The following is a 24,519-nucleotide window of genomic DNA, read 5'->3' on the forward strand; positions in this document are numbered from 1 at the left end:
AGTAGTTCTCCCTTTACTACCCTAGCTGATAGAGAGGAACGTAAGGTAGTAAGCACATGAGCCGGGCAACCCAACTTACATGATTCAGAGCTGATGCATATAATGCCAAAACTCGTGACACCGAAGTATGCTGTAGAGCTGTTCGGACTTGCTGGAAATTTTATATGTTGCCGTATCGAGTCCCTAGCGATTGGTGCCGAGGTGTATATGTGAAATCACCGAAAAGGTAAAATATAGTTCTATGACGAAAAAATAAGTATTGAAGACGGATTATGTCCACTAGAATCTGATTGATACGTCGAGCGCAATCTTACAGATTATAACACCTCTACCCGGGTCATTTTACATGCCAGGGGTCGAAGGCTGAGGAAAAAGGTTATATCCAGGTTTTAAATAGAGTGTTTGGTCTACAAAAAATCTTTTGGACCTCCTGTCGCACGTCTGTGCTGCTTTTGCCTTAGCGAAGGGGATTCCTTAAAGGAGCGATCTTTGGTTGCCTGGACGAAACTGGGCTCCGAAAGTGTTCTTGTTGATCTGTGACAAAAGAGAAGAAATCTCCCTAATCTCTCCCTAATAATAAAGTACGGATTGACTCCGTGGGTTCACCGTCACAATACACTTCTTTCCATGAATTTATGCTTTCAGTTTTTTTCACCTATTTTACTTGCGTATATACTACATATATATTTGGTACATAAAAAAGAACGATTTGTTCGACAGTAGGTCACTTCGTCCGTGGCTGGGTGTGTCATCCGTATGGGCCAGCCCGAACGGCCCAGCAGAGCCAAGGAGAAAAAAGAGTCTGAGTCAGGACTTTTCTTCACGACTCATGAATCCTCCTCCATATATGATGGCAGCTCCTCCGCCCCTTGGCCTGAAGATGAGGCAGTCCTTCTAAGAGGATGCCGGGGACGGGCAGCGCGACAAGGGTGGCGCGTAGGAGTTGGAGACCGGCGTGTGCTCCGACAGCGTGTGCTCCAATAGCGGGTGGAGGGACTGCGGCGTGGGGGTGGGGAGCAACGGGTCCGTGTCCATGGCCGGACCACCCTGCCATTAAACTTGAATCGTTGTGTTGGAACATGCCACCCCTCCTTCCTGAGTCGTCGTGGGTCTCGCGATGCTGGAGGTAGCCGCTGTTGTGGCCATGGACGGCAACACGGAGTCCCACAACACGCCGGCCGCGTCCGGAGTCCCACAACCCCGGAGCCCATGGAGAGCTCGACTACAACTCGGCTAGCGCAACGGTGAGTTATAGGGCCAGCTATGGGAGGCGATGTTGGGGGAGGAGGGAGGCCTTTGCTGGGATTGCATTAGTGTGGTGCGGGTTGAGCTGGAGCTGGCTCCTAGCGATGCTGGTTCAGGCTGATGTGTGCGTGCATCGCCAAACAAAGAAGCAGGCATCCACTAGGAAAAATATTCATCGAAGTTCTCAAGTTGAAGTCAAATTGATCAGCTACGTTTCAAAGGTAACATCTAGATTATACCTAAGATGATAGTTTGATGTCTAGATTGGAAGAAATCGCACACACTAGATGCAGTTGGTATTTTGGAAATAAAGGCAACAGTTTACATGAGATCTGGGACTAATTGGCTCATAATTTATACATGTCCCCAACTTGAATATTGCAGTCTTTGTCACAAGCTTTGCAATGGTATTGATTTTGGTCAATCTGGATTGAAATCTTTTAAAAGTAGTGCAACCAAGTGCAGAACTTTGTTTCGCATCTATATATCTATTTCGAGATAAAAATGAATGTGTGGCTCATTATATTTCCAGTATGAGATGTGGCTCGACGGTATTTACATCGCCAATGCCAAGCGAACCGAGTTCACTAAAAGCAACAAGCAGGGCAGGGTCAAAGTCATTATGTTCACCATGATGCAGATTGCCATCACATTCAGACCCAAAGATCTGGAAACTATGAACTTGATTAAAAGGGCAGGGTCAAAGTCAAGACCCGGGTTAGTGGCATGATGGTGGCCTGCAGGCTATGGGTCTAGCAGCGTTGCAGGCAGTAGTGTGCAGCGTTTTACGATAGGGCGTGTGGCCAGTGATGGAGGGCTCGTGGCGGCTGCAGATGGTGGAGTACTGTACTTGTGGTGGGCGCCCATTCACAAGATCTACAACATCATCTTTGGGTCAGTTCTCCATGAAGACCATCCTGCAATAAAAGGTTACGTCTTCCTGTTATTTGGGTGACAGACGCCGAGCCTGTCGGCCTATGCACATCGCTCCTGATGTGGTAATGTGGCGGTCGTTGTTGTTTGCCCGCAGAGCCTGTGGAGAGATGGGACTTGCAGAGTATATGTAGCAGAAAGGATCCAAGTATTGGAGCCAAACAACTGTCTATGCTACCAGATCAAGGTGGGTTGATGCAAATAAAGTGAGGACAGGAATATACGGTAGCAGAAAGACCAAGCAGCCTGGTTGCTCTTTCATTGAACTGGATGGATGCGTGCATGAGTTCTTTGCAGGGAACGAGTCACATTTTGAAACTGAAGCTATATACAACCCTGTTTTAGGGATTATAATGAACTGTTAGTAGCAGAGCCCTTCCTAATGTGAAAGCTAATACATTTCTATGGTAACCATTCATCAGTACCTATGATTCAATAATCTTATTTTTATGAAATGATGAAACCCGAAGTATTTCTATATATGTCATGAGCCACTTAATGTGCAACTGAGTGCACACTGTTATCCAAATTTTATTGGTCCATCTAAGATGTTTCCTTCTGGTATTGCAATTTATGCGAGGTAATACCCACAGTTTTTGCTGTGATGTTACCATGTCAGAAAATTACCTGTCCACTGCATCACTTATTTGTTCTTCTCTCATGTTCTTGTCTAACCGTTATATTTTTACTCCGAACTTACTAACCCAGCTTTGGTTTCTCTGGCTTAAACTAATCTGGGAGCAGGGTATCATGTGCCCACTCACCTGTTGGTGCAGCTGGTGGATACAGAGAGATCAACGATGAGAAGACCCTCGCCGTTCTTTCGATTGCAGCCAGTTGCGGGATGTGATGGCGGAGTTGTTCCGCAACCGCCCAGGGGCCATGGACGATGGAGAACTTCCTAACGCAGTATGCGAGCGGGGATGATGGAGAACTTCCTGGCGCAGTGTGCGCGCGAGTGGGTTTCAGGACAGTTCATGGTACAAGGTCAAGCTCATCTTGGTGTAAGCTTCCAAATATATATTGTGCCTTCGTTTGAGTTGCATCCACAAGCAGTGCTCACTAATTCCAATACACCTTAAATTGAGTAGGATCATTAATGTTGGACTGTGGACATATATCTATATCCGATTGTACTCCGGGTGTTTTCAATTCTGAAGTATTTCATGGCAATTTGATTCTGAAATTTTAGCTTGATGTTGAGCAAACGAGCAAATTTTGTGGTGCATTTGGATCAGGTTTTATGCTTACAGTTTCGAGGGGAAACATTTGGGGTTGTGATTCAAGTATCTGAAATCAGTTTATCTAAATTGAGTTGTCAACACAGTACATCCTCTAAATTAGCTTATCTGAAATCAGTTTGTTTTTATTAATTGTTGCGCAGGGGGCACGATCGCCATGGCTCAACTTTGAGCCCAGCATCAAGTTGGAAAGCTTTATCTGAGATGTGAGTTGTGTCCTTTTATGCCTTAGTTTGGTTTCTGAATTTTCGGGCGACGCTTATCATTTAAGATCAACACAACATTTTGCTTCAAAGAAAGCTGCTGCATAGGGACATTTGATGTGGTGGATTTCAGAGAATCATTTTAGGGTATTGCATTCCATTCAGAAATTTTGACATTTGGACAGTGTGTACAATTGAAAGGAAGAGCTGGATATGAGTTATGTAGGTTCAGCGTTTCAAGTTTTTGACAATTTTTTATGTTTATCCTGGGAGAAAAGTGGAGCAGCTGTGTTAAGAGATTGATTAATTAAAGGGAATCATCGAGAAGCTGTTACTATCTTTCATGCATAAAAATAATTTTGGAGGATGCATGGATTGGAGAGATTATGATTACCACAAGCTTATGTGTGTCAATGGTAGTTATCTGTGTATTAGAATATGGATACACATGTAACTATAGCTTCATTGCCCACCTATTTCAGTTTTTTATAAAGTTTTTGTTGCTTAAAATTTTATATTAATCTTCTCCCGTTGCAACGCACGGGCATTTTTTGCTAGTCTTTTCTCTTAATAATAATAAAGCACGGATTGACTCCGTGGGTTCACCGTCACAATACGCTTCTCCCAATGAATTTACGCTTTCAGTTTTTTTCATCTATATTATTTTCTACATCCGAGGTGATACTATTTTATCTGCGTATCTTTATCAAAATCAAAATAGATTGCATGATGCGTCTTGGTGGGCTTCATTGTCTGTCTTCTGACTCATGTTTGACCCAATCCAAGAGTCGAGCAAAAATCACACCGAGCCAGGATAGGAAATTGTGTCTGGTACAAACTCATAGATCGATGCACGTATCGAACGTCCCTAAAAACAAGGAGCCCGCTGCCCCTCCCAATCATGCCGGCGCCGCTACAGGGGATCTCTGTTCCCGAACTCGACATCTCCATCTATGCCGTGCAGTACCTCGGATCGGAAGCGGTTTCTGGCTCATCAGCTCCGCAGACGATCGTCGACAACGACGGAGAGATCACCCTGCAGTCATGGCCGTCGATTGCAAGAAGCGCATTGACATCACAGCAGCGCCCGTCCGTGCAAGTGACTCGACACCTTAGAGAGCAGAGAGCGGCGAGGTGGGAGCCGACTATGGGTGCTGGAGGAGAGCCGACCATGGGTGCATCGGCGTGTGTCAGCGGCTGCGTGGAGAGTTCCTTGAGGATCCCGAGTATGAATGTGCCAGAAAAGCTCCCGCTTGACGCCGGCGGCGGAACGCCGAGGAGTGCGCCGCCAACTACTGGTGCGTGGTGTACGTACACAAACATGTGCAGCAGCAGCGCAAAGGGGACGTGAGTTGGTGCCTGGTGTTGGTAGATGAGTTCGGCAACATGATGATGATCATCACACACTTGGGCGCCGCCGGTGAGACGCTCTAGCCCCGTGTTGCTGTCTTTCTGTACGTACTGATCAATGCGTGTGTAAAGACACGTACTTCTCCATCTATTGATCGCTTTCCATGATGTTCTGCCTCCTTTTGCTAACACGTAACTGACCTCTACTTAATCCTCAATATCCTGTACGAAACAAGAAATTTTTCTGTACATCCCTTGAACTTTCTTTTCCTATAAATTAATTTCGTTTTCTAAAGGACAGTAACAATTCCATCTGAATCCGTCCAAGCAACGGATCTATGTACTGTAAGTTTTCTCAATTTCTTTTGTTCTTTCTCTCTGTTTTAATTTTCATTTTCATCGCCTTATTTGAACTTTTTTAGGTCAACGACGATTTCACAAAAAGATCACTAGAAAACCGACTAAACTTCCAATAGTTCACTGGTCTTTGTTTTGCTCAGTTATATTTATTTTATGCTTACAGCCGAACTAGATGACTTGATTATGGCAAAGGGTCAGAGCATGCAGTCTTCTAGACTACAGAAGTTATACATGGACGATAAGATATGGTCTCATGCTTAAATTTACTTTTTATTATAGTCAGTATGGTCCAATGTTGTCGTAGTATCCATCAAATATAAAGAGTTAAGTATATATATATTGCATGAAGTAGCTATATATATACTCCCTCCGTAAACTAATATAAGAGCGTTTAGATCACTAAAATAGTGATCTAAACGCTCTTATATTAGTTTACGGAGGGAGTACTATAGAACAGGCGCTAGCTATCAATACACATGTCTATATTTTATGTTTGCCTTCTAAAAAGGAGGAAGTAACTATTGGAAACATCATTTTTAGTGCAATATTCCATACTTATATAACTTATTACAAGCATCTTATATACACGCATGATTATGTTTAACACTAACATAAGAAATATCTTGAATTTTCATGGTTATAGATAGAACAAAACATACCAAATAAACCATAATCTAATTATTCTTTTATTTCGTGCCTAGAATACCTCATTTGTTACTGAAAGATAACAACTGCAAAATCTGTTGTTCTAGCCTGAATTAAAATAAGTAAATAATACATTATAAATATTTCAAATATGATAGTCTTCTTTTTGAAGGAAAAGGAGATTGGGATGGGTGAGGAAAGAGAGCAGATAGATTGGGGATTTTTAAGAGAGAGTGGGGCTGCTCTTCATGGTTGATTTATTGTAGAAATTGGATCAGTGCTTGGAGCTGATGTGCTGGTTGATTTACAGATGTGTACAAGCTCAAATGTGGTTCATGCAGATGGTGAACAGTGAGCTCCAATTGAATGTTGTGAAGAAGTGGACATTGTCATCTGGAGATAGCGGTGGTAGCTGAAATTTTCCCAAACGTTGATGTCCTTCAACCATTACACTACAGGAGTTGTTTTCTGAAAGAGATCCCTTTCTGAATTATTAGTTAAAAAAAAAACAAGTACAATTCATCTAGCAGCATACAACCAAATGGACACAGCTAAGCAGGTTATTCAAACAATCTTACAGGAATCTGCTACTTTCGAGGATAACTTACATGATTCTGGAGATTGCTACCCTGTTCGCTCCAAGTTCACTGACCTTCTGCATGGGAGGCGTAGTCTTTCATTTTTTGGCAACTGGATCAACAACCATGTGGTGGTATGCAGAAAAGTATGTTAGATCCATAGACTAATATTTTTGTTTGGTCTCTATGCATTTGCTTGTGTCTCGTGTTTCTTAAGAATATCGCCTGATATATGACTAATAAGTTAAGAGATTGCATCTGCAGTGGTTTGTAGCTACATAGAGGATGACTAGCCATTGACAAGCACGATAATGTTTTTATTTCCTCTTCCAGGCAACCAAGGTTAGACAATTATCTTCATGTTTATTTGAATGAAATGAAATTTGTGGACAGTGCGACTCCATTCATAAACTAGAGCCCAGTAGCATGTTCACCTAGATGGTTATATTTTCTTCTTAGAATAATTTACCATGTGAGAATTAGTCTATGCATTAGAATTATAATTATTTATGTGGCATTGCCTCATAAAGATTTACATTGCAGTCTTGCTAAGTTTCAGTCGACTGAGTCTCAGTTGATGCTATATCCGTAAGATCTTACATTGATATTCGTGAAAGACCAAAACTTAGTTAAATCTCAATCGACTTAGACCTAGCCACACCCTTTTGTTATCTAACAATTGTACACCAACCAATGACTGGACGGTCGAAATCTGCACACATTCAACACTCATTGTGATAAATGGAATAATAAAGCACAGATTGAGTCTTCGGATTCACCGTCATGTCTTTTTTGAATGAAGTCCCTGTTTTTTCTGTTAATTATACCCGCAATCCTAATTTTCAAGTCATGCGAACCGGTACAGAGACAGAAAAGAAAAACAACCACCCGAACGACCCACGACCTTGCCGCCCATCACCACCTCCAGGGCGCCGCCACCACCGGTCTCCGTCCATCCGTCACGGCCGCCCCCGCCGGCCCCCACCCATCCGCCGCGCGCCGCCCCCGCCCTTTCGCTCCGCGCCGCCCCTGCCCGCCGCCGCGCCCACCCTTCCCCGATGTGCCCCAAGCCCCTGCGGCTTTCCACCGCCAGCGTTGCACCTTCCCTAACTCCTCTCTCTCCTTCTCCTCTGCCGCCGCCGCTCCTCTCCATCGGCCGACCAACTCCCACGAGTCATCGCCTCTCGATCCTCCTCCTCTGTGTGTGTGTGCTCGATCCGGATCCACCCTGGCCGTATGCATCGCTCTGATGTAGAGGCCGGGGAAACCTCCCTTTTCGAAAAAAAGGAAAAAAAGAAAAAAAATCCCTTTCCTGGGTGCAGCTTAGATGAGAGCTCCACTTTCCTGGGTGCAGCATAGAGGAGAGGATGGGCACGGCAAACAGAACTTGAACGCCGGATGGATGGATACTGGCGCTGCCGGGCGCAGACATCGTTCTCCTCCTGGCCGAGCTCCTCCACAACACCCCGTCTGCAACCCATGTTTGATGTGCCGCAGGCTGGATGGGGACGCGTGGACCTCCTGCTCCTCCCGACCAAGCTTGATTGTGTGTGCGACCTGCTGACGGCGCTCGGGGTGATGTTGGCTTAACGACGCATCCTCTCCTGTTGTCCCCATGCTCTCTGCCCTTATTTTGTCAACTTATCTCTCTGATTCTTCTTTGGCTACATGCGTAGGTGTTTGAGCTTTGAGGTAGGATAGCAGGAGCGGTGACTAGCATCAAGGAGGAGCAGCAAGAAGCAGCGACAACTAGCTAGCTGCTAGCATGCGCCCCTCTCTCTCATGTACATGGATTTGTAATGGGAAAGTACTTTCTCGGTTCTTTCTTTAGTGTGAACCATCTTTTGCTATTCATGAGCATCCACCCACAACCTGTTTGATGTTATGCGTACAACAGACTGAGACACATTTTAATTTTCTGGTCAAACTCTTACCTCTATTTAGAAAATGAAAATGAAGAAGCATGTGTATCTGATGTCGGATCTGCACCTTAAACAAGTGTACCTGATGTTCCAAGCTTACAATGTGATCTACACTGAAGTCAAACCGAGCCAGGTGAAATAGAAGTTGATAGATTATTCCGGCGACATGGCTTCAATATATATCATTCGGAAATATGCTTGCGCGGCTCTGCCTATATGTTTACAACTTGCAAATGGCCTGATTTTATCAGTTGTTGCTTGATTAAAGATCAACCAGTTTATGTCTGACATTTGTGTTTCTACATTTATGCAGTACCATTCCAGAGCTCAAGGCATCGGGTACGCTTTACACATAGAGTCTCGCTCAGTTTAGTTTCCATGTAGTGTTAAATTCAGATGAGCTATATTCATTACAAATAGTAAGCTAAAGTAGATTAAAAAAGATGATAGATTTGCTCAATCCATGTTCAGTTGCTAAACTGACCAAGAGCTGCACTTCAAAGAGCCAACTGTTCAATATAAATCAGCCATAACTTTGTTAGTTTTTCATAACTGTTCAATATCTGATTTTTGTGATCTGGAAAACATTACTGGTTATTTCATAGTAAGATTGTAGAGTTTTTATCCCTCTGTTTTGCTTATCTATTCACTTGCTTATTGTAAATAAATAATTAAATAGTCGGGAGTTGTAATTTCAAGGAAAGAAACAGGAAGCTCTTTGAGGTCTCTGCTATCACACCTGTGCGGGCAGTTCATGGGTACATTTGTTGGTGTTCTGTTCGGATCAGTGGAGATTGATCTTTCAGTCACATGCCAATCCATGTTTGCCTGTTTAGTCACATTGAGCTCTTCCAACTTTTATCAAGCTATTCCAAGCATCATATTTGAAATAGCTTATGTTTTATAGGTATTGACCTACAAGTTTGTTGCTGAATATGACTATCAATTTGTTAACAGTCTAGCAAAAATAATTATTACTCATGCGAAATACGTCAACTACCCAAAAAGTGTGTATGAGGAAGAAATTATCAACAGCTTGATAAACATCATGATCAATCCGTTTGAAACATAATGTATTTTCTAGATTGTTAATAATTATTACAAGTATTAATAGTTTATTTTTGCTGAATATACGTGAGAGAGAGTCATTGCAAAATGACACCGAACATAAAGAGAGACAGAGACGTAGAGTGGAGGAAGGAGTAATTCGAAGGTTAAAAAGGTCAACGATGACGCCTAATGTACATGAGTCCTAAAGATATATGATACACACAATTGGCATAGAACCATAGAATGTGCATCCTAAAGATAGAGCATGCATGCCCCGTAGTAATGCACGGGCTCATTTACTATATATGATAGTTCAACATTCAAGCGGACAACACGACCACTACTGTCAAAGGGCCTAAGAAGGATAAGCGGCAACACAGGTACGGTGCCATGTTAAAATATAGGACATGGATCTATTCGTCATGATTCATACATATTGGGCTAAAGGCATGTGATTTTTTTTCCGTTGTAACGCACGGGCATTTTTGCTAGTAATAATAAAGCACGGATTGAGTCTCCGGGTTCACCGTCACAATACGCTTTCTTTCCGTAAATTTACGCTTTCAGTTTTTTTCTTCAACACGTCTATATTTATTTTCTATATCCAAGATGGTACTATTTTTTGCCCATCTATCGTCCGTCCACTTTGCCTATATTATTTTCTCCATAAGTCAAAGACGTCTCGCTCCTCGACATGGGCCTGCAGGCCATCCGTTGGCTTCAGCTCCTAAAAAAGAGTACAATAGCTGTTTGGATCAAATTCACGACCTTCTCTGCTGTCCACATCGCTCCTTTAGATATAAGCGAACCAGTTCATATATCTAAGTTGTCTAGAGAATCTTCCTGCAAAAAAAAAGTTGTCTAGAGAATCATGCGAGGGCGGGAGAGGAAAGGAAGGCACCGAGGGCGGTGGCGCCGGTGCTCCTCCGGCGATGAGTCGGACTCCGTCGAGACGAGCCGGCAGCTAGGCGCTCGGGCGCGACCGCGTCGTTGCCTGACGGAGAACACGAGGGCCACGCGGGGGATGGAAGAGGAAAGGAAGGCACAGAGGGCGGCGGCGTTGGTGCTCCCTCTGGCGACGTGATGGACTCCGGCGAGACGAGCTAGCGGCTGGGCGCTCGGGTGCGAACACGTCCTTCCCTGATGGAGAAGGCGAGAGGCCATGCGGGGAGGGAGGGAAGGCCGTTGGCGGCTTGGCGCACGGGAGTAGAGAGCGGGGCAGCGACATCCCATGGCGCGTGGGTGTGTAGCCGGTAGCCCGTGGCATGTGGCCGATGGAGCGGCCGATCCAATGGCGCAGGCCAGCGGCGGCGCGTCCCAGGACAGGGGTCGTGGATCCGAGTCGGAAGAGAACGACAGTCAAAAACCATGGGATGGCTGCGATCGACCAGTCCATATACAGTTGGAGGAGCGCCAGCGAGGCGGCTTGTTTCTTCTAGACAAGCCGGGTGTTAGGCTAGCGTGCACACATGTTTGACCGCGGTATACATTATTTTTAATCACGAGACTATAAAAAACTACGAGTTTACGTGGACATGTCAGCGTGCACTGTTGGTTCTCCGAAGTAGGCAAATGTTGGTTTTAATTGTTTTAGGGATGTTGGGTTTATTTTAATACAATATAGACGCATGCGTTCAGAGCATTGTCTTTGATTTACAAAGTCACCACACATGGCTTATAGTCGTAGGGAACATCTCCTCTCAATGAATGCGTATCTTCGGAAATCTCATTGAATTTAATGTTGTAAATTTCGAACTAACGCCCCAAAAAATCCTGTTGTTAATTGATCCATCATTTTCATCATCGTCAAACTTATCCTCTATATCCTCGCAAAAGAAAAAACTTATCCTTTATATGTCTAGCCTGATTAACGATAATTGGCGTTTGCTTTATAGGGAAGCACATCAACTTTTTTTTTCTGTTGCAACGCATGGACATGTTTGACTCAGACTTTCAATTGTTTTTCACCTATATTATTCTCTACATGTACGAGGTGGCACTATTCATCTCAGGTGGCACTATATATATAGGACCTATTGCTGTATATAGCGACCATCCATATTTTTTCGTCCGTGGTCGCTGTCACTATGTCTGACTCATACGGCCCATCGAAATTTTCATCAAACGTCTATATGGCCCAAGTCAGACGGCCCAACTTCTGTATAAAAGAAGGCACAAAAAACTGCTAGCAAGTGGGATCGAACTCACAACCTCCACACCAAACATGACAAGCCGTTGCCAAGTTGAGCTAGGATGTGTTTGTATTTGAACAAAAGATTTCACACATGTCAAATAGTCCCAGGCGGCCGATGCAAAAAAATTCTGGACTAAGCTGGATAGCAACATATGAGAATACAATGCTGATTAACCAATTAAATAGTCACACCTCGCTCCCTTAGATCTAATTTTCATAATTTCTATACGTCTGGATTTTCTTTTGCATATTGAGGAGCCATCTCAGGAATCATTAAGGAGGAAACCAGACGTCTCATAATAAGGAAAGAGGCATTGAGAGAATATAAGGAAAGAAAGAGGGATTGAGATAATAAGGAAAGAACGACGGATTTCAGATGTGATAAAAAACAAAGAATGAGGGTGCGGGAAGATGAGGCAGAAAAGAAAGGGATCGGCCATGGTGATTGAGGACTCAAGAAGGATTCCATCTCTGGAAGAAAAAGGTCGATGTCGTGCTGGCGAGCTCATATATGGAAAAACCATATTTGAAACAAAGATTTTGAGTTATTCAAAAAAAGTATTTTTTTGTGGGGGAGTTATTCAAAAAATTAATGGGATGCACGAACGCATGGCTTACACAACATCACCCACAGCGGACATAACCTGACCATGCAATCGGATCATCATCACATGTGCGACCGGTCTCCCAAATCATGCAGTTTGGTGCAAAAATATCATAATTTACCTACATGGTTGAGGCCGATGAATTTCTTCTTTTGTGTCTAAATTTGTTGGACCGCTTCATTTATAACTCTATGCTTTATTATTAGGGAGATTCTTCCTAATAATAAAGCATGGATTGAGTCTTTGGATTCACTGTCATGGAGTTTTTGCAGAGAAGCCCCCGTGTTTTTTAGTATTCAAGCCGCAATCCTATTTAAGTGACTATAGAGAAAACGTTTCATTTTTCCAGAAAACACCCTATCGTTTGGTATATTCAACCCGCAGTTCTTTTTAGTGGAGAGGCGTGGAGGAGATATGCCGGTCTCTGTCGCCCTGTCGCGGATCGCCACGGCTGCCAACACCCGGCGCCGCCTCCTTCGCTGCTGATCAACGCCGCCACCAAGCCAGGCACTGCCTTCGCCTCGCCGTCGTCCCCCTGTGTCAACTTCCGCCTCCACCGCGCGCAAAACCAATCGCCATCGCGCCCCCGCTCCCGTTACGCTTGGCCTCCCTTGCTGGCGGCCCTGCCCAGTGCGGCCTTCCTCACCACGCGCTGCCTCCTGTGTCGCCAGCATCACGCCCAGCGTCGCCTCCCCCTCCGGCGCGCCTGCAGCCTCCACCGTACAATGGAGTCGCCGCCGCTGCCACCCCCTTCCCTGGACGTGCTTCCTGTTTGCAACAATCAAGGTGGATTAAAGCGGCCGTGAGGTCAAGGAGAGGGAAGGTCCAGGTATCGGAGAGGAGGAAGAAGGTGGTGAAAGCTGTTCTGTTGCTGCTGATCCTTTCCAAGCTAGACACGCCCATGTTTTGTTGCTGCCGATCGTGTATCATAGTGCCCACAATATGTTTGAGGTAATGTCCACCAGGTTGCTTTTTGATTAATTATTAGTTCAGTTATTACATGGACCTGTGAAGATACTTTAGTTTGATCGAGTCCATATAATTGAGTTTGATCGAGTCAAACATGGAGGAGTAACATCTATATATAGAGATTGATAATAAGTAAGCCAATGCCCGATTCAGTTCTTAGCTCTTATGTCTACATATGCAATGACTGAATATTACGACAGCCAGCTCAGTATTCAGAGGTAGAGGAATAGCCTGCAAGTGCACGCATTCGTGATGCTTGCGCGGCGAGCCTTCTTCCTGGCCACCACCGGCACCACCAACGCCACCGGGAAGTATTCATCCGCCAATCCAGTTGCGGCGGCGCCCTCCTCCGAGACACTCTCAGCGAGCCCCCTCACCTAATCAACCCCATCCTGTTGTGTCACGTCTTCCTTCAATTCGGCGGACATCGACTCGCCGGCTCGGCTCTAGACTCACTGGCGAGTGGACCGGCGAGGGAAGATTATGGCATGGAGATTAGTCCTATATGCAAAAGGTGCACCTACTTTGTTTTGTTATTAGTATTACCAACAGTAAAGTGCATGAATGGGAACTGAGAGTTTGAGACAGGCTTGCAGTAAGCTGTAAGACGCGACCATACAATTTTAGTATCTATTCGTGTGTCCGTGCAGGAAAACGGAGAACGCCTCCAACACGATAGCCATGGGTGCCCGACCCGGATTTCACATATTCTTCGGTGTCATAAAAAGGAAGCCTCGACCGGATCACATCGCAAGTTCTAAAGACAAACGGTCCAATGTCGCCTCCTCCAACTTCGCGGGAAGACCATCCACCGTTGTCTCTGTGGACTTCGCTGCAAGACCATCCGCCGTTGCCTCCGCCGACTTTGCCGGAAGACCATCAGTTGTCATCTCCGCCTACTTCGCCGCAGGTATCTTTTTTTTTTTTGCAAATTATGATGCAACTATTTTTGATTTACAACCAGAGCTTACTGATGGTTATAGGATGAAAAAACGCGCATATAAGTTGCAAGATTTTGAATAGCAATTTCTATGTATATGTTCTCCTGCACTTGTGCTGATAAACTCACTCACTCACTCACATGGACTGTGGTTAATTAGATGAGACAGTCACATGTGAGGATGAAAGCTTGGATCAGCTTCTGTAGTCGCTATCTTTCATTTACAACCGAGTTTTCTTATGGTTATAGGATAGAAACTTTGTATTATTTTGCCATCTTCTTTCCTTCGTGAAACTAGCTGCAGCAAGTAGCAATTTAAACTGATGCGAGAAAGTATCTATCTTTAATGTCCAACTGAAGATTTTTCAGTTGAAAACATCAACCAAGATACAACAAATCCTCATGGTCAGCAATCTTACCGTTATAAAGTTTCAGTCATCCTTTTAGATAATTAGGCCTGAGCTCGTTAACTTCCCATCTTAAGAAACTGTTGTCAAGGTAGTAGTGGATGCTGCAATTGATAATTACTTGTGCTCTGAGATGGTGGCTCCTAAAAATGATTCAGCACATCCTTGTGATTTTGAAGACAAAAAAGAAAGAGATTTCTCTTACTTGCTGGATATACTATTACTAATTGCTTCTGCATTGAGTATCAGCTGTATAAGGTGCGCCAGTCCCTTTGACTATTTTGCATGCAATGATATGTTTGGCATGCTTGAAAAAATACAAGAAACTTACTAAGTGGTCAAGGGCACAAAGTAAAACTTACTGTAACTTAGCTACCAATGTGACATACTACTGGTCAGGTTTTACCACTCACCATTAATATGCTGATGGAGTTCTCCAATTCTGAAAACAAATTCACCATGCATTGAATGGATCATTCAATTGTGCAATGCAAATGGTGTGTCCTCTGTTAGTCAGAGGATCTGAGAATCGGGATAGATCAGGATGGGTTTCATATGTGAAATTTTGCTTAATGGACGCTCCAAGTTTCCTCTAATCAGCAGACCTATGGGATACGGGCCTCTGTTTGCCCCTGGTACTCCTGATGCAGGAGCTACACTTCCAGTTTGACTGCCTGAGGGAAGGGTCTCGCTTCAGTTGCTTTGGGTCATTATATGTTTTTATTGTTGAAGGGTGGTACGTGTGCTTAACCGTGTCCAGAACTGAACTTTAGTAGTAGGGACAGCAAAATTATCTGAAAAATACTGTATAAATGGTCATAGAATGCCAAACAGTTAAGAAAAACTGTAAAGAAATGCGAACCGAAAGGAAGGGGAAAATTGTTTTCTAATGTTAGAAGTCCGATTGAACTCAGTAGTGGTTATCTTATCTCTGTTGGCTCTATGATAACCTTCTTATATATGCAAGTTACTCTGAAGCAGCAAGATAAACAAGGTGATGTATCATGAAAATAGGGTCTACGTAGCATAATCTAATTTGTGTATCTTTTCTCCTACATTCATTTCTTTACTTTGGTCCATAAGTTTCCAGAGATCTATTTGAAACAACTAACCTGTCCTACTAGCCTGTCCTTTTTTCTAGAATGTATAAGCCGTAAAACTGTACTTATTTTTAATATATGTTGAAGCATTTGGTACCAACAGATTTTTCCGCAACTAACATTGCGCATATTTGTCATGGTTGAATTTTGTTTAATATTGAAAACCTAAGATTAGAACTGTATACCAGGGGTCATGGTTAGAAGTTGAATGATAAGGGATGAAATAATTGATTTTGGGTCATAAATCAAATCAAATGTGATGATTCTTTCTCCCGTCGCAACGCATGAGCCCTTTTGCTAGTAATTTAAAAAGAAGGGAGAAAAGTTGTAGGAGGGCGAACCGTGCTCTAGGTCTGTTCGCATTGTGCCTCCGCCAACGACCAAGGTATTTTAAGTGCATAATTATGCATGCGCGATGCGAACTTCGCGAGCATATGCGACGAACGACGGAGGCAGAACTGCTAATCCAGCTCAAAAATTGGCCGGTCTTGTGCAGTAGAGGCCGGTGGCTTAATGACATATAAGTTATGCAGTTTAACGAGTCCACTTTGTACTTCGGCTGTGATGGCTGTGGTATACTCCTCGGAACGGAGGGGTTGTTCCTTTTTCCAGCGATTGTTATCACGCCGCATGGACCGGGCATCTTAAGCTTTTGATAGGCGTAGTGTGGGACCACATTGAAACGAGCGAACGCGGTCTGCCCAAGCAGTGCATGGTATCCACTGCAGAATGGAACAATATTAAAGATCAAGGCTTCGCTTCGAAAGTTGTCCGGCGAACCGAAGATGACTTCCAGTGTGATTCAGCCCGTGCAGTGAGCTTCTTCGCAAGGTATTACACCTTTGAAGGCGGTTGTGGTGGGCTTGATCCTTGAGGTATCAATGCCCATTTTGCGAACAATGTCTTGATAGAGCAAATTAAGGTTATTGCCGCCGTCCAGAAGGAATCGTGTGAGATGGAATTCATCGATGATTGGGTCGAGGACCAAAGCTGCCGAACCTTTGTGACAGATATCTGTTGGGTAGTCATTGCGATCAAAAGTGATCGGACAGGCTGCCGATGGGCTAAATTTTGGTACGACCAGCTTTATGGCGTAGTCGTCTCGTGGTACGCATTTGCGCTCCCTCGTAGGGATATGCGTCACAAATATCATGTTTATTGTTTTTACTTCGGGGGGGGGGGGGGGGGAATTGCTTTTATCCCTCGGTGTTTGGCTGGCGAGTCTCCTCATCTTCACCATCACTAGGCGGCCCCTTCCCTTTGTGTTCGGCGTTGAGCTTGCCTGCTTGTTTGAAAACCCAATAATTTTTGTTGGTATGGTTGGCGGGTTTGTCAGGGCTGCCATGAATTTGACAGGGCCGATCCAGTATCCTATCTAAACTGGATGGGCCATCTTTGTTTGCCTTGATTGGCTTCTTTTGTTGACCGGATTTGGAACCACTGAATCCGGCGTTGACCGCCGTGTCTTGGGTTCCTACATTATTGTTTCGACGCTTGTTTTTATTGCGTCGAGGCTTGCCATTGCCGTCCCTGACCTCAGAGATGCTAGGATCGCTGGTGCTATTGTTTCGGCGAGCCCGCCAGCTGTCTTCTCCCACGCAGAAGCGGGTCATCAGTGCGGTAGGAGTTGCCATAGGCTTTGGTTTTTCTTGGCCGAGGTGACGGGCCGGCCATTCGTCTCGGACGCTATGTTTAAAAGCCGCTAGGGCTTCGGCATCCGGACAGTCGACGATTTGGTTCTTTTTAATTAAGAACCTAGTCCAGAGCTTCCTGGTGGACTCTCCAAGCTGCTGGATGATGTGACTGAGGTCACCGGCATCCGGAGGCCGGACATATGTACCTTGGAAGTTGTCGCGAAAGGCGTCTTCCGAGTCTTCCCAGTTGCTAATAGAGTTTTCTGGGAGGCTGTTTAGTCAGTGTCGGGCTGATCCCTTTAATTTTAGTGGGAGGTATTTGATGGTGTGAAGATCATCACCGCGAGCCATATGAATATGGAGAAGAAAGTCCTCAATCCATACCACGGGATTTGTTGTTCCATCATACGATTCGATATTCATAAGGTTGAACCCTTCTGGGAATTCATGCTCCATTACTTCATCAGTGAAGCAGAGGGGGTGTGCGGCACCTCTATATCGGGCCAAGTCGTGACGCAGCTCGGATGGAGTCCGTCTACGGTTTTCGGCCCGGGCGTGATTATGCTTGTCACATCCAGCTGGATAGCCGTCGTCGCGCGTCGGTGCACGCCCCCGCGATCCGTAGATCGATCTGGCTTGGCCTGCTCTATTGTCCAGGTCTTGCCGTAGGTCATATGTATATTCCCGAGCTGTTATGTCTCTATTTTTATGGCGAGGTAGTATGTGCTGGTGTTCGGCTTTAGTTAACATTTTGTCCCGGCCACGAGGTGGTCGGTCAGCCGCATTACACGCTGATGGTGCGGACTCAAGGGCCTCACCGTCAAATTGGGGTAGCAGTTTATGCTTCGGGTAACTTTTGATTGGGTGCTCGAGGCCGTATTCCTCGGCTGCCAGGACATTAGTCCACCTATCGTTGAGCAGATCTTGATTAGCTTGCAGCAGCTGCTGCTTCTTTTTTAGGCTCCTTGCAGTGGCAATTAGCCGGCGCTTAAAGCGCTCCTACTCGAGAGCTTCCTCGGGCACGATAAAATCCTCGTTGCCGAGGCTCACCTCATCCTCAGAGAGAGGAAGATAATTGTTGTCCTCCGAGTCTTCGTTTTCAGCCTGTTCATCGGGGCTAACTTGCCCATCTTCCCGGTTGTCCTGTTTGGAGGTCGGCTCGACGGGTTCTTCCTTGTTTTCGGCATCGTCCAGAGTGTTGTTGCCTCCTATGCCAGTATTGTTGTCTTTTCCATGGCGTGATTTAGAGCGGCGTTGTCGGCATTTTGGTTGTATCTCGGGAGGTTTATCCTCTACTGGATTTTTCTCATTATCGTCGTCACCCTGCTTGGGTGTATCCACCATGTACACGTCATACGAAGAGGTGGCTGTCCAGCGTCCAGTAAACGGCGGGCTTTGGGCCTGCTCTTTTTCGGCATCGCCGTCCATACCGCCGATGTCTTCGGAGTCGTAATCGAGCATGTTAGTTAAGTCCTCGACAATGGCGATGAATTGGGTGGTGGGTGGGACGTAAAATTCCCCGTTCTCAGCCCTTAGTCCGGGATGGGCGTAGTTCGGACGTTGCTCCTTCGTAATGACGAGGGATCGCATCAAGTCCAAAGCCTCGCTTAAAGGCGAGGTTTCGCCAGGGAGAAGTGAATCCATGGAGTATGGCGGGAAGGGGATTCCTCAGCCGAGCTCACATGATGCTGACTCCGAGAGTTTGGCGCCAGTGTTCGGGGAAGAGTCCGGCTTTGCGATGGTTGCCAGCGACAGTGCTTCCTCCGGCTCTCCCGTACTGGGCTTAGTGACCACAGATAGTCCGGCGGGTTTAGAAATCCCGTCTTCGGACCTGGCGATGCGCTCCGGCTCTAAGGCTAGAGAGGAGGTTGGGGTCATGAATCCTTGGAAGATCAAGTCTCCTCGGATGTCAGCGACATAATCCAAGTTTCCATAACTAATTTGGTGACCTAGGGCGTAGCTGTCGATCTGCTCTAGATGGCCAAGCGAGTTGGCCCGTAGTACGAAGCTGCCAAACACAAAGATCTGACGGGGGAGGAAAACCTCCCCAGGGCAGCATTGTTGTAGATGATTGATGGAGCCATCGAACCTTTTGGTGACGACACATCGAAACTCTCAATGAAAGCACCAATGTCGGTGTCAAAACCGGCGGATCGCGGGTAGGGGGTCCCGAACTGTGCGTCTAGGGTCGATGGTAACAGGAGACAGGGGACACGATGTTTTACCCAGGTTTGGGACCTCCTGATGGAGGTAATACCATACGTCCTGCTTGATTGATCTTGATGAATATGAGGATTACAAGAGTTGATCTACCACGAGATCGTAATGGCTAAACCCTAGATGTCTAGCCTGTATGATTGTGATTGCCTCTACAGACTAAACCCTCCGGTTTATATAGACACCGGAGGGGCCTAGGGTTGTACAGAGTCAGTTTACAAAGGAAGGAATCTACATATCCGAACGCCAAGCTTCCCATCCACGCAAAGGAGAGTCCCATCCGGACACCGCAGGAAGTCTTCTGTCTTGTATCTTCATAGCTAATTAGTACGACCCATGTTACATAGTCCGGACGCCCGAGGACCCCTTAATCCAGGACTCCCTCACTAGGAGGCCATGGTTGGAGTGGTGCCAACAGAAGGAAGGGACCAGAGGAGAATGAGTGTGGGTCTTTGGCTATGGTTGGGAGCTGGGGATCAAGTTAATATAGCGGGCGAATGGCAACGAGCCGCGACAGACGGATGGACGGCTGGCCCCAGAGTAGGTTCGCCGGCAGCCGCGTGTCATTAATGTGGGCGACGGACGGAAGGATGGCCGTGGTGTCGTTAACACTGAGCAGTCGCTTGCACCGGGATGCCGCACGGGTGGCGCTTTCTCGGCCGTTGCGCTGCTACAATGTCGGCGCCAGTGAGAGGTCGCGTCGGGCGTGAATGCAGACGCTGCTTCAGTGACTTAACTACAGGTACGTTGGGTCACTGACATGTGAGCCCAACAGGCATCTAGCCCGCATGTTAGTGTAACAACTGCACCTGCTGTTAAGTCTGGTGAATGCGGCATTGACGTTCTGGAGAGACGGTGACTATTTTAGGCGGGAAGCGCGCGTTAGCGATGGAAGGGGTTTCGATAGGCCAGGGCGGTCAGACGCCGGCGTGGTGGTAAAATGTGAACTCATGGATGACGAGCCTTTGAAGAGTATGCGGCACGTATTGACAACCAGGCGTCCATGCAACCGCTCTTGTCGCGAGCTAGCCTTCGACGACCACCATTAGACACCACACAACCATGCATAACTTACGAATAATGGACGAATCGACCAGACACACACTCGTGTGTAGTGGCACTATGATCGGTTGCTCACGATAGTACATACTCCGTACCATAGTACCCTCTCTAGCTAGGCTGTTTTATAGATTGTCATTGTGATGGACGATATACATGAGCAAGGCGTCGAGTCACGAGTATGACAGTTGGTGTTGAACCAGGTGAATACTCCCTCCGTTCCAAATTACTCGTCGTGGTTTTAGTTCAAATTTGTACTAAAACCACGACGAGTAATTTGGAACGGGGGGAGTACATGCTCGGTGTTCGTGGAGGCCTCCAGCAAACATCTAAACAGTAATATCAGGCACCGCCGAGGCGCACAGGTGACGGGCTCACCGTTTGCATTGCGCCATGAGCAGGACTTTTATTTAGAGGGCGATGTGCATGCATGAGCATGGTTTGACAGCATGAGCGTGAGTGTCTGGCTGTCTCCACGCGTACATGCTACTTGCCTCTGTGGACGGTGTGCACTAATGTGTGCATCACATATAATATAAAAAAATCTGTTTGTGCATTTAACGCAAAGTATTTCATTTTGATTTGGCTGACGAGTGTGCGTTGCAGCGACGAGTCCGTGGTTTGATTCTTCACATACGCATAATTTTGGTTTTTATTTCTTTCTCCACTGACAGGTAGGTCCGCATAGATAGATAGATAAAGAACACGAGCTGATGAGGCGCATGCGGACTGTTTGACTAGTCAACCAAACAAATACAGAGCTAATGCTAGTGACTGTATAATCACCATATCTCGTATACAATGATCAAAGTGAGCTATCAAGACAAGTTCGATGATCGCCAATGCATTTTACTCGGTAATAAATGACCAGGATTGAAGGGGAATCCAAATTTCCTTCGTCGTCTGTCCTTGAGCTCTTGACAAACCAATGCACTATACAGTTGTCCGGCAACTCCACCCCAGAGCTGTCACCAAGCATCGTTCCACCGCTCCGCACACTAACCGGTAAGGAAGCGATGGCATCCTGCCGCGCTGAGTTCCTCGCCGCCCACGACCGCACACACAATGGTAGGGAAGCAATGGCATCCCGCTGTGACGAGTTCATCGCCGCTCGCGACCTTACACCTATGTGGGTGGAATTTGAAGCTGCCAAGGCCGAATGGGCAGTAGAGCAAGAGGCGGCCAAAGCCGCACAGAGTGAGCGGAAAAGTCAGAAAGCACTCAAGAAAAGAGAGGCACACTGCTGCAAGAAAGAAGAGGACGCACGCGCTGCTGCGGAGAGGTCGGCGGAGATCCAAGCATGGTGGGGTGTCGCCGACAAAGCCGGGAAGGAGAACGACGGTTGATGACCCATAAGTATAGGGGATCTATCGTAGTCCTTTCGATAAGTAAGAGTGTCGAACCCAACGAGGAGACGAAGGAAATGATAAGCGGTTTTCAGCAAGGTATTCTCTTCAAGTACTGAAATGAGTGGTAACAGATAGTTTTGTGACGAGATAATTTGTAACGAGCAACAAGTAACAAAAGTAAATAAAGTGCACCAAGGTGGCCCAATCCTTTTTGTAGCAAAGGACAAGCCTGGACAAACTCTTATATAAGGAAAAACGCTCCCGAGGACACATGGGAATATCGTCAAGCTAGTTTTCATCGCGTTCATATGATTCGCGTTCGGTACTTTGATAATTTGACATGTGGGTGGACCGGTGCTTGGGTGTTGTTCTTACTTGAACAAGCATCCCACTTATGATTAACCTCTATTGCAAGCATCCGCAACTACAACAAAAGTATTAAGGTAAACCTAACCATAGCATGAAACATATGGATCCAAATCAGCCCCTTACGAAGCAACGCATAAACTAGGGTTTAAGCTTCTGTCACTCTAGCAACCCATCATCTACTTATTACTTCCCAATGGCTTCCTCTAGGCCCAAATAATGGTGAAGTGTTATGTAGTCGACGTTCACATAACGTCACTAGAGGCTAGACAACATACATCTCATCAAAATATCGAACGAATACGAAATTCACATGACTACTAATAGCAAGACTTCTCCCTTGTCCTTGGGAACAAACGTAACTACTCACAAAGCATATTCATGTTCATAATCAGAGGGGTAATAATATGCATAAAGGATCTGAACATATGATCTTCCACCAATTAAACCAACTAGCATCAACTACAAGGAGTAATTAACACTACTAGCAACCTACTAGCACCAATCCCGGACTTGAAGACAAGAATTGGATACAAGAGATGAACTAGGGCTTTGAGATGAGATGGTGCTGATGAAGATGTTGATGGAGATTGCCCTCTCCCGATGAGAGGATCGTTGGTGATGATGATGGCGATGATTCCCCCCTTCGGGAGGGAAGTTTCCTCAGCAGAACAGCTCTGTCGGAGCTCTAGATTTGATTCGCCAAGGTTCCGCCTCGTGGCGGCGGAGTTTCGTCCCGAAAGGTTGCTTCTTATTTTTTTCTCGACGAAAGACTTCATATAGGAGAAGATGGTCATTGGAGAGCCACCAGGGGGGCCACGAGGTAGGGGGGCGCGCCCTAGGGGGGGCGCACCCCCCACCCTCGTGAGAAGGGTGTGGGCCCCCTGGTCTTCATCTTTGGCGAGGATTTTTCATTATTTATTATAAGGTGTTTCGTGGAGTTTCAGGACTTTTGGAGTTGTGCAGAATAGGTCTCTAATATTTGTTCCTTTTCCAACCCAGAATTCCAGCTGCCGGCATTCTCCATCCTTATGTAAACCTTGTAAAATAAGAGAGAATAGCCATAAGTATTGTGACATAATGTGAAATAATAGCCCATAATGCAATAAATATCGATATAAAAGCATGATGCAAAATGGACGTATCAACTCCCCCAAGCTTAGACGTCGCTTGTCCTCAAGTGAAAGCCGATAACAATAAATATGTCCCCATGTTTAGAGGTAGAGGCGTTGATAAAAATAAAATACGGACATGAGGGCATCATGATTATTCTCATAACGGCAACATATATAGATATTGTCATATGATTACTTATGTTCAAGTGATGATCTATTCACAATGTAAAACTATGAATCAAAAACCTTATTGAGAACCAACAAACTATAATCTCAGTCATTGAAGCAACTTCAATTTATCATAACATCAAAAAGAGTCTATGTTAGAGCTAAAAAGCAAGTCCACATACTCAACTATCATCTAGTCCTTCATAATTGCTAACACTCGCGCAATACTTGTGGTTACGGAGTTTTAATCGGACACAGAGAAAGATAGGGGCTTATAGTTTCGCCCCACAACCTTTTACCTCAAGGGTAATGTCAACAATAATAACTCATGCCCCCTACATCCAATTAGATATATCTATCAGGATCTTTCAAACACATTGGGCTTGCCAAAGGATAAAATGTAAGAAGGAAAGGTGAATATCACCATGACTCTTGCATAAGGTAGAAGATAATAATAAAGGATAGGCCCTTCGTAGAGGGAAGCAGAGGTTGCCATGCGCTTTTATGGTTGGATGTACAAAATCTTAATGCGAAAGAACGTCACTTTATATTGCCCCTTGTGATATGAACCTTTATTATGCAGTCCATCGCTTTTATTACTTCCATATCACAAGATCGTATAAAGCTTATTTCTCCCACACTAATCATAAATATTTAGAGCAATTTTTATTGCTTTGCACCGATGACAACTTACTTGAAGGATCGTACTCAATCCATAGGTAGATATGGTGGACTCTCATGGCAAAACTGGTTTAAGGGTATTTGGAAGCACAAGTAGTATCTCTACTTGGTGCTGAAAATTTGTCTAGCATGAGGGGGAAGGCAAGCTCAACATGTCGGATGATCCATGACAACATACTTTATCTTAG

At 45.4% G+C, this 24,519-nt stretch overlaps 3 long non-coding RNA genes across 4 annotated transcripts; all 3 read left to right on the plus strand.

The window, feature by feature from the left end:
- Window positions 1–835: 835 nt before the first annotated feature.
- On the plus strand, window positions 836–4,216 carry LOC123103164 (uncharacterized). 2 transcript variants are annotated; one of them, XR_006449680.1, is made up of 3 exons: window positions 836–1,466; window positions 1,778–3,182; window positions 3,563–4,216. It is a non-coding gene; the product is annotated as an uncharacterized lncRNA (long non-coding RNA). The 2 variants fall into 2 exon arrangements; XR_006449679.1 differs by having other exon boundaries at window positions 843–2,365; window positions 2,923–3,182; window positions 3,563–4,211.
- A 3,331-nt stretch (window positions 4,217–7,547) lies between these two features.
- Window positions 7,548–8,530, plus strand: LOC123106870 (uncharacterized). The gene is made up of 2 exons (XR_006451532.1): window positions 7,548–8,130; window positions 8,232–8,530. It is a non-coding gene; the product is annotated as an uncharacterized lncRNA (long non-coding RNA).
- A 4,207-nt stretch (window positions 8,531–12,737) lies between these two features.
- On the plus strand, window positions 12,738–15,739 carry LOC123106871 (uncharacterized). The gene is made up of 3 exons (XR_006451533.1): window positions 12,738–13,277; window positions 13,496–13,809; window positions 13,946–15,739. It is a non-coding gene; the product is annotated as an uncharacterized lncRNA (long non-coding RNA).
- The last annotated feature ends 8,780 nt before the right edge of the window (window positions 15,740–24,519 follow it).

The sequence above is a fragment of the Triticum aestivum genome, chromosome 5A (assembly GCF_018294505.1).
Source record: "Triticum aestivum cultivar Chinese Spring chromosome 5A, IWGSC CS RefSeq v2.1, whole genome shotgun sequence".
Lineage (NCBI taxonomy): Eukaryota > Viridiplantae > Streptophyta > Magnoliopsida > Poales > Poaceae > Triticum > Triticum aestivum.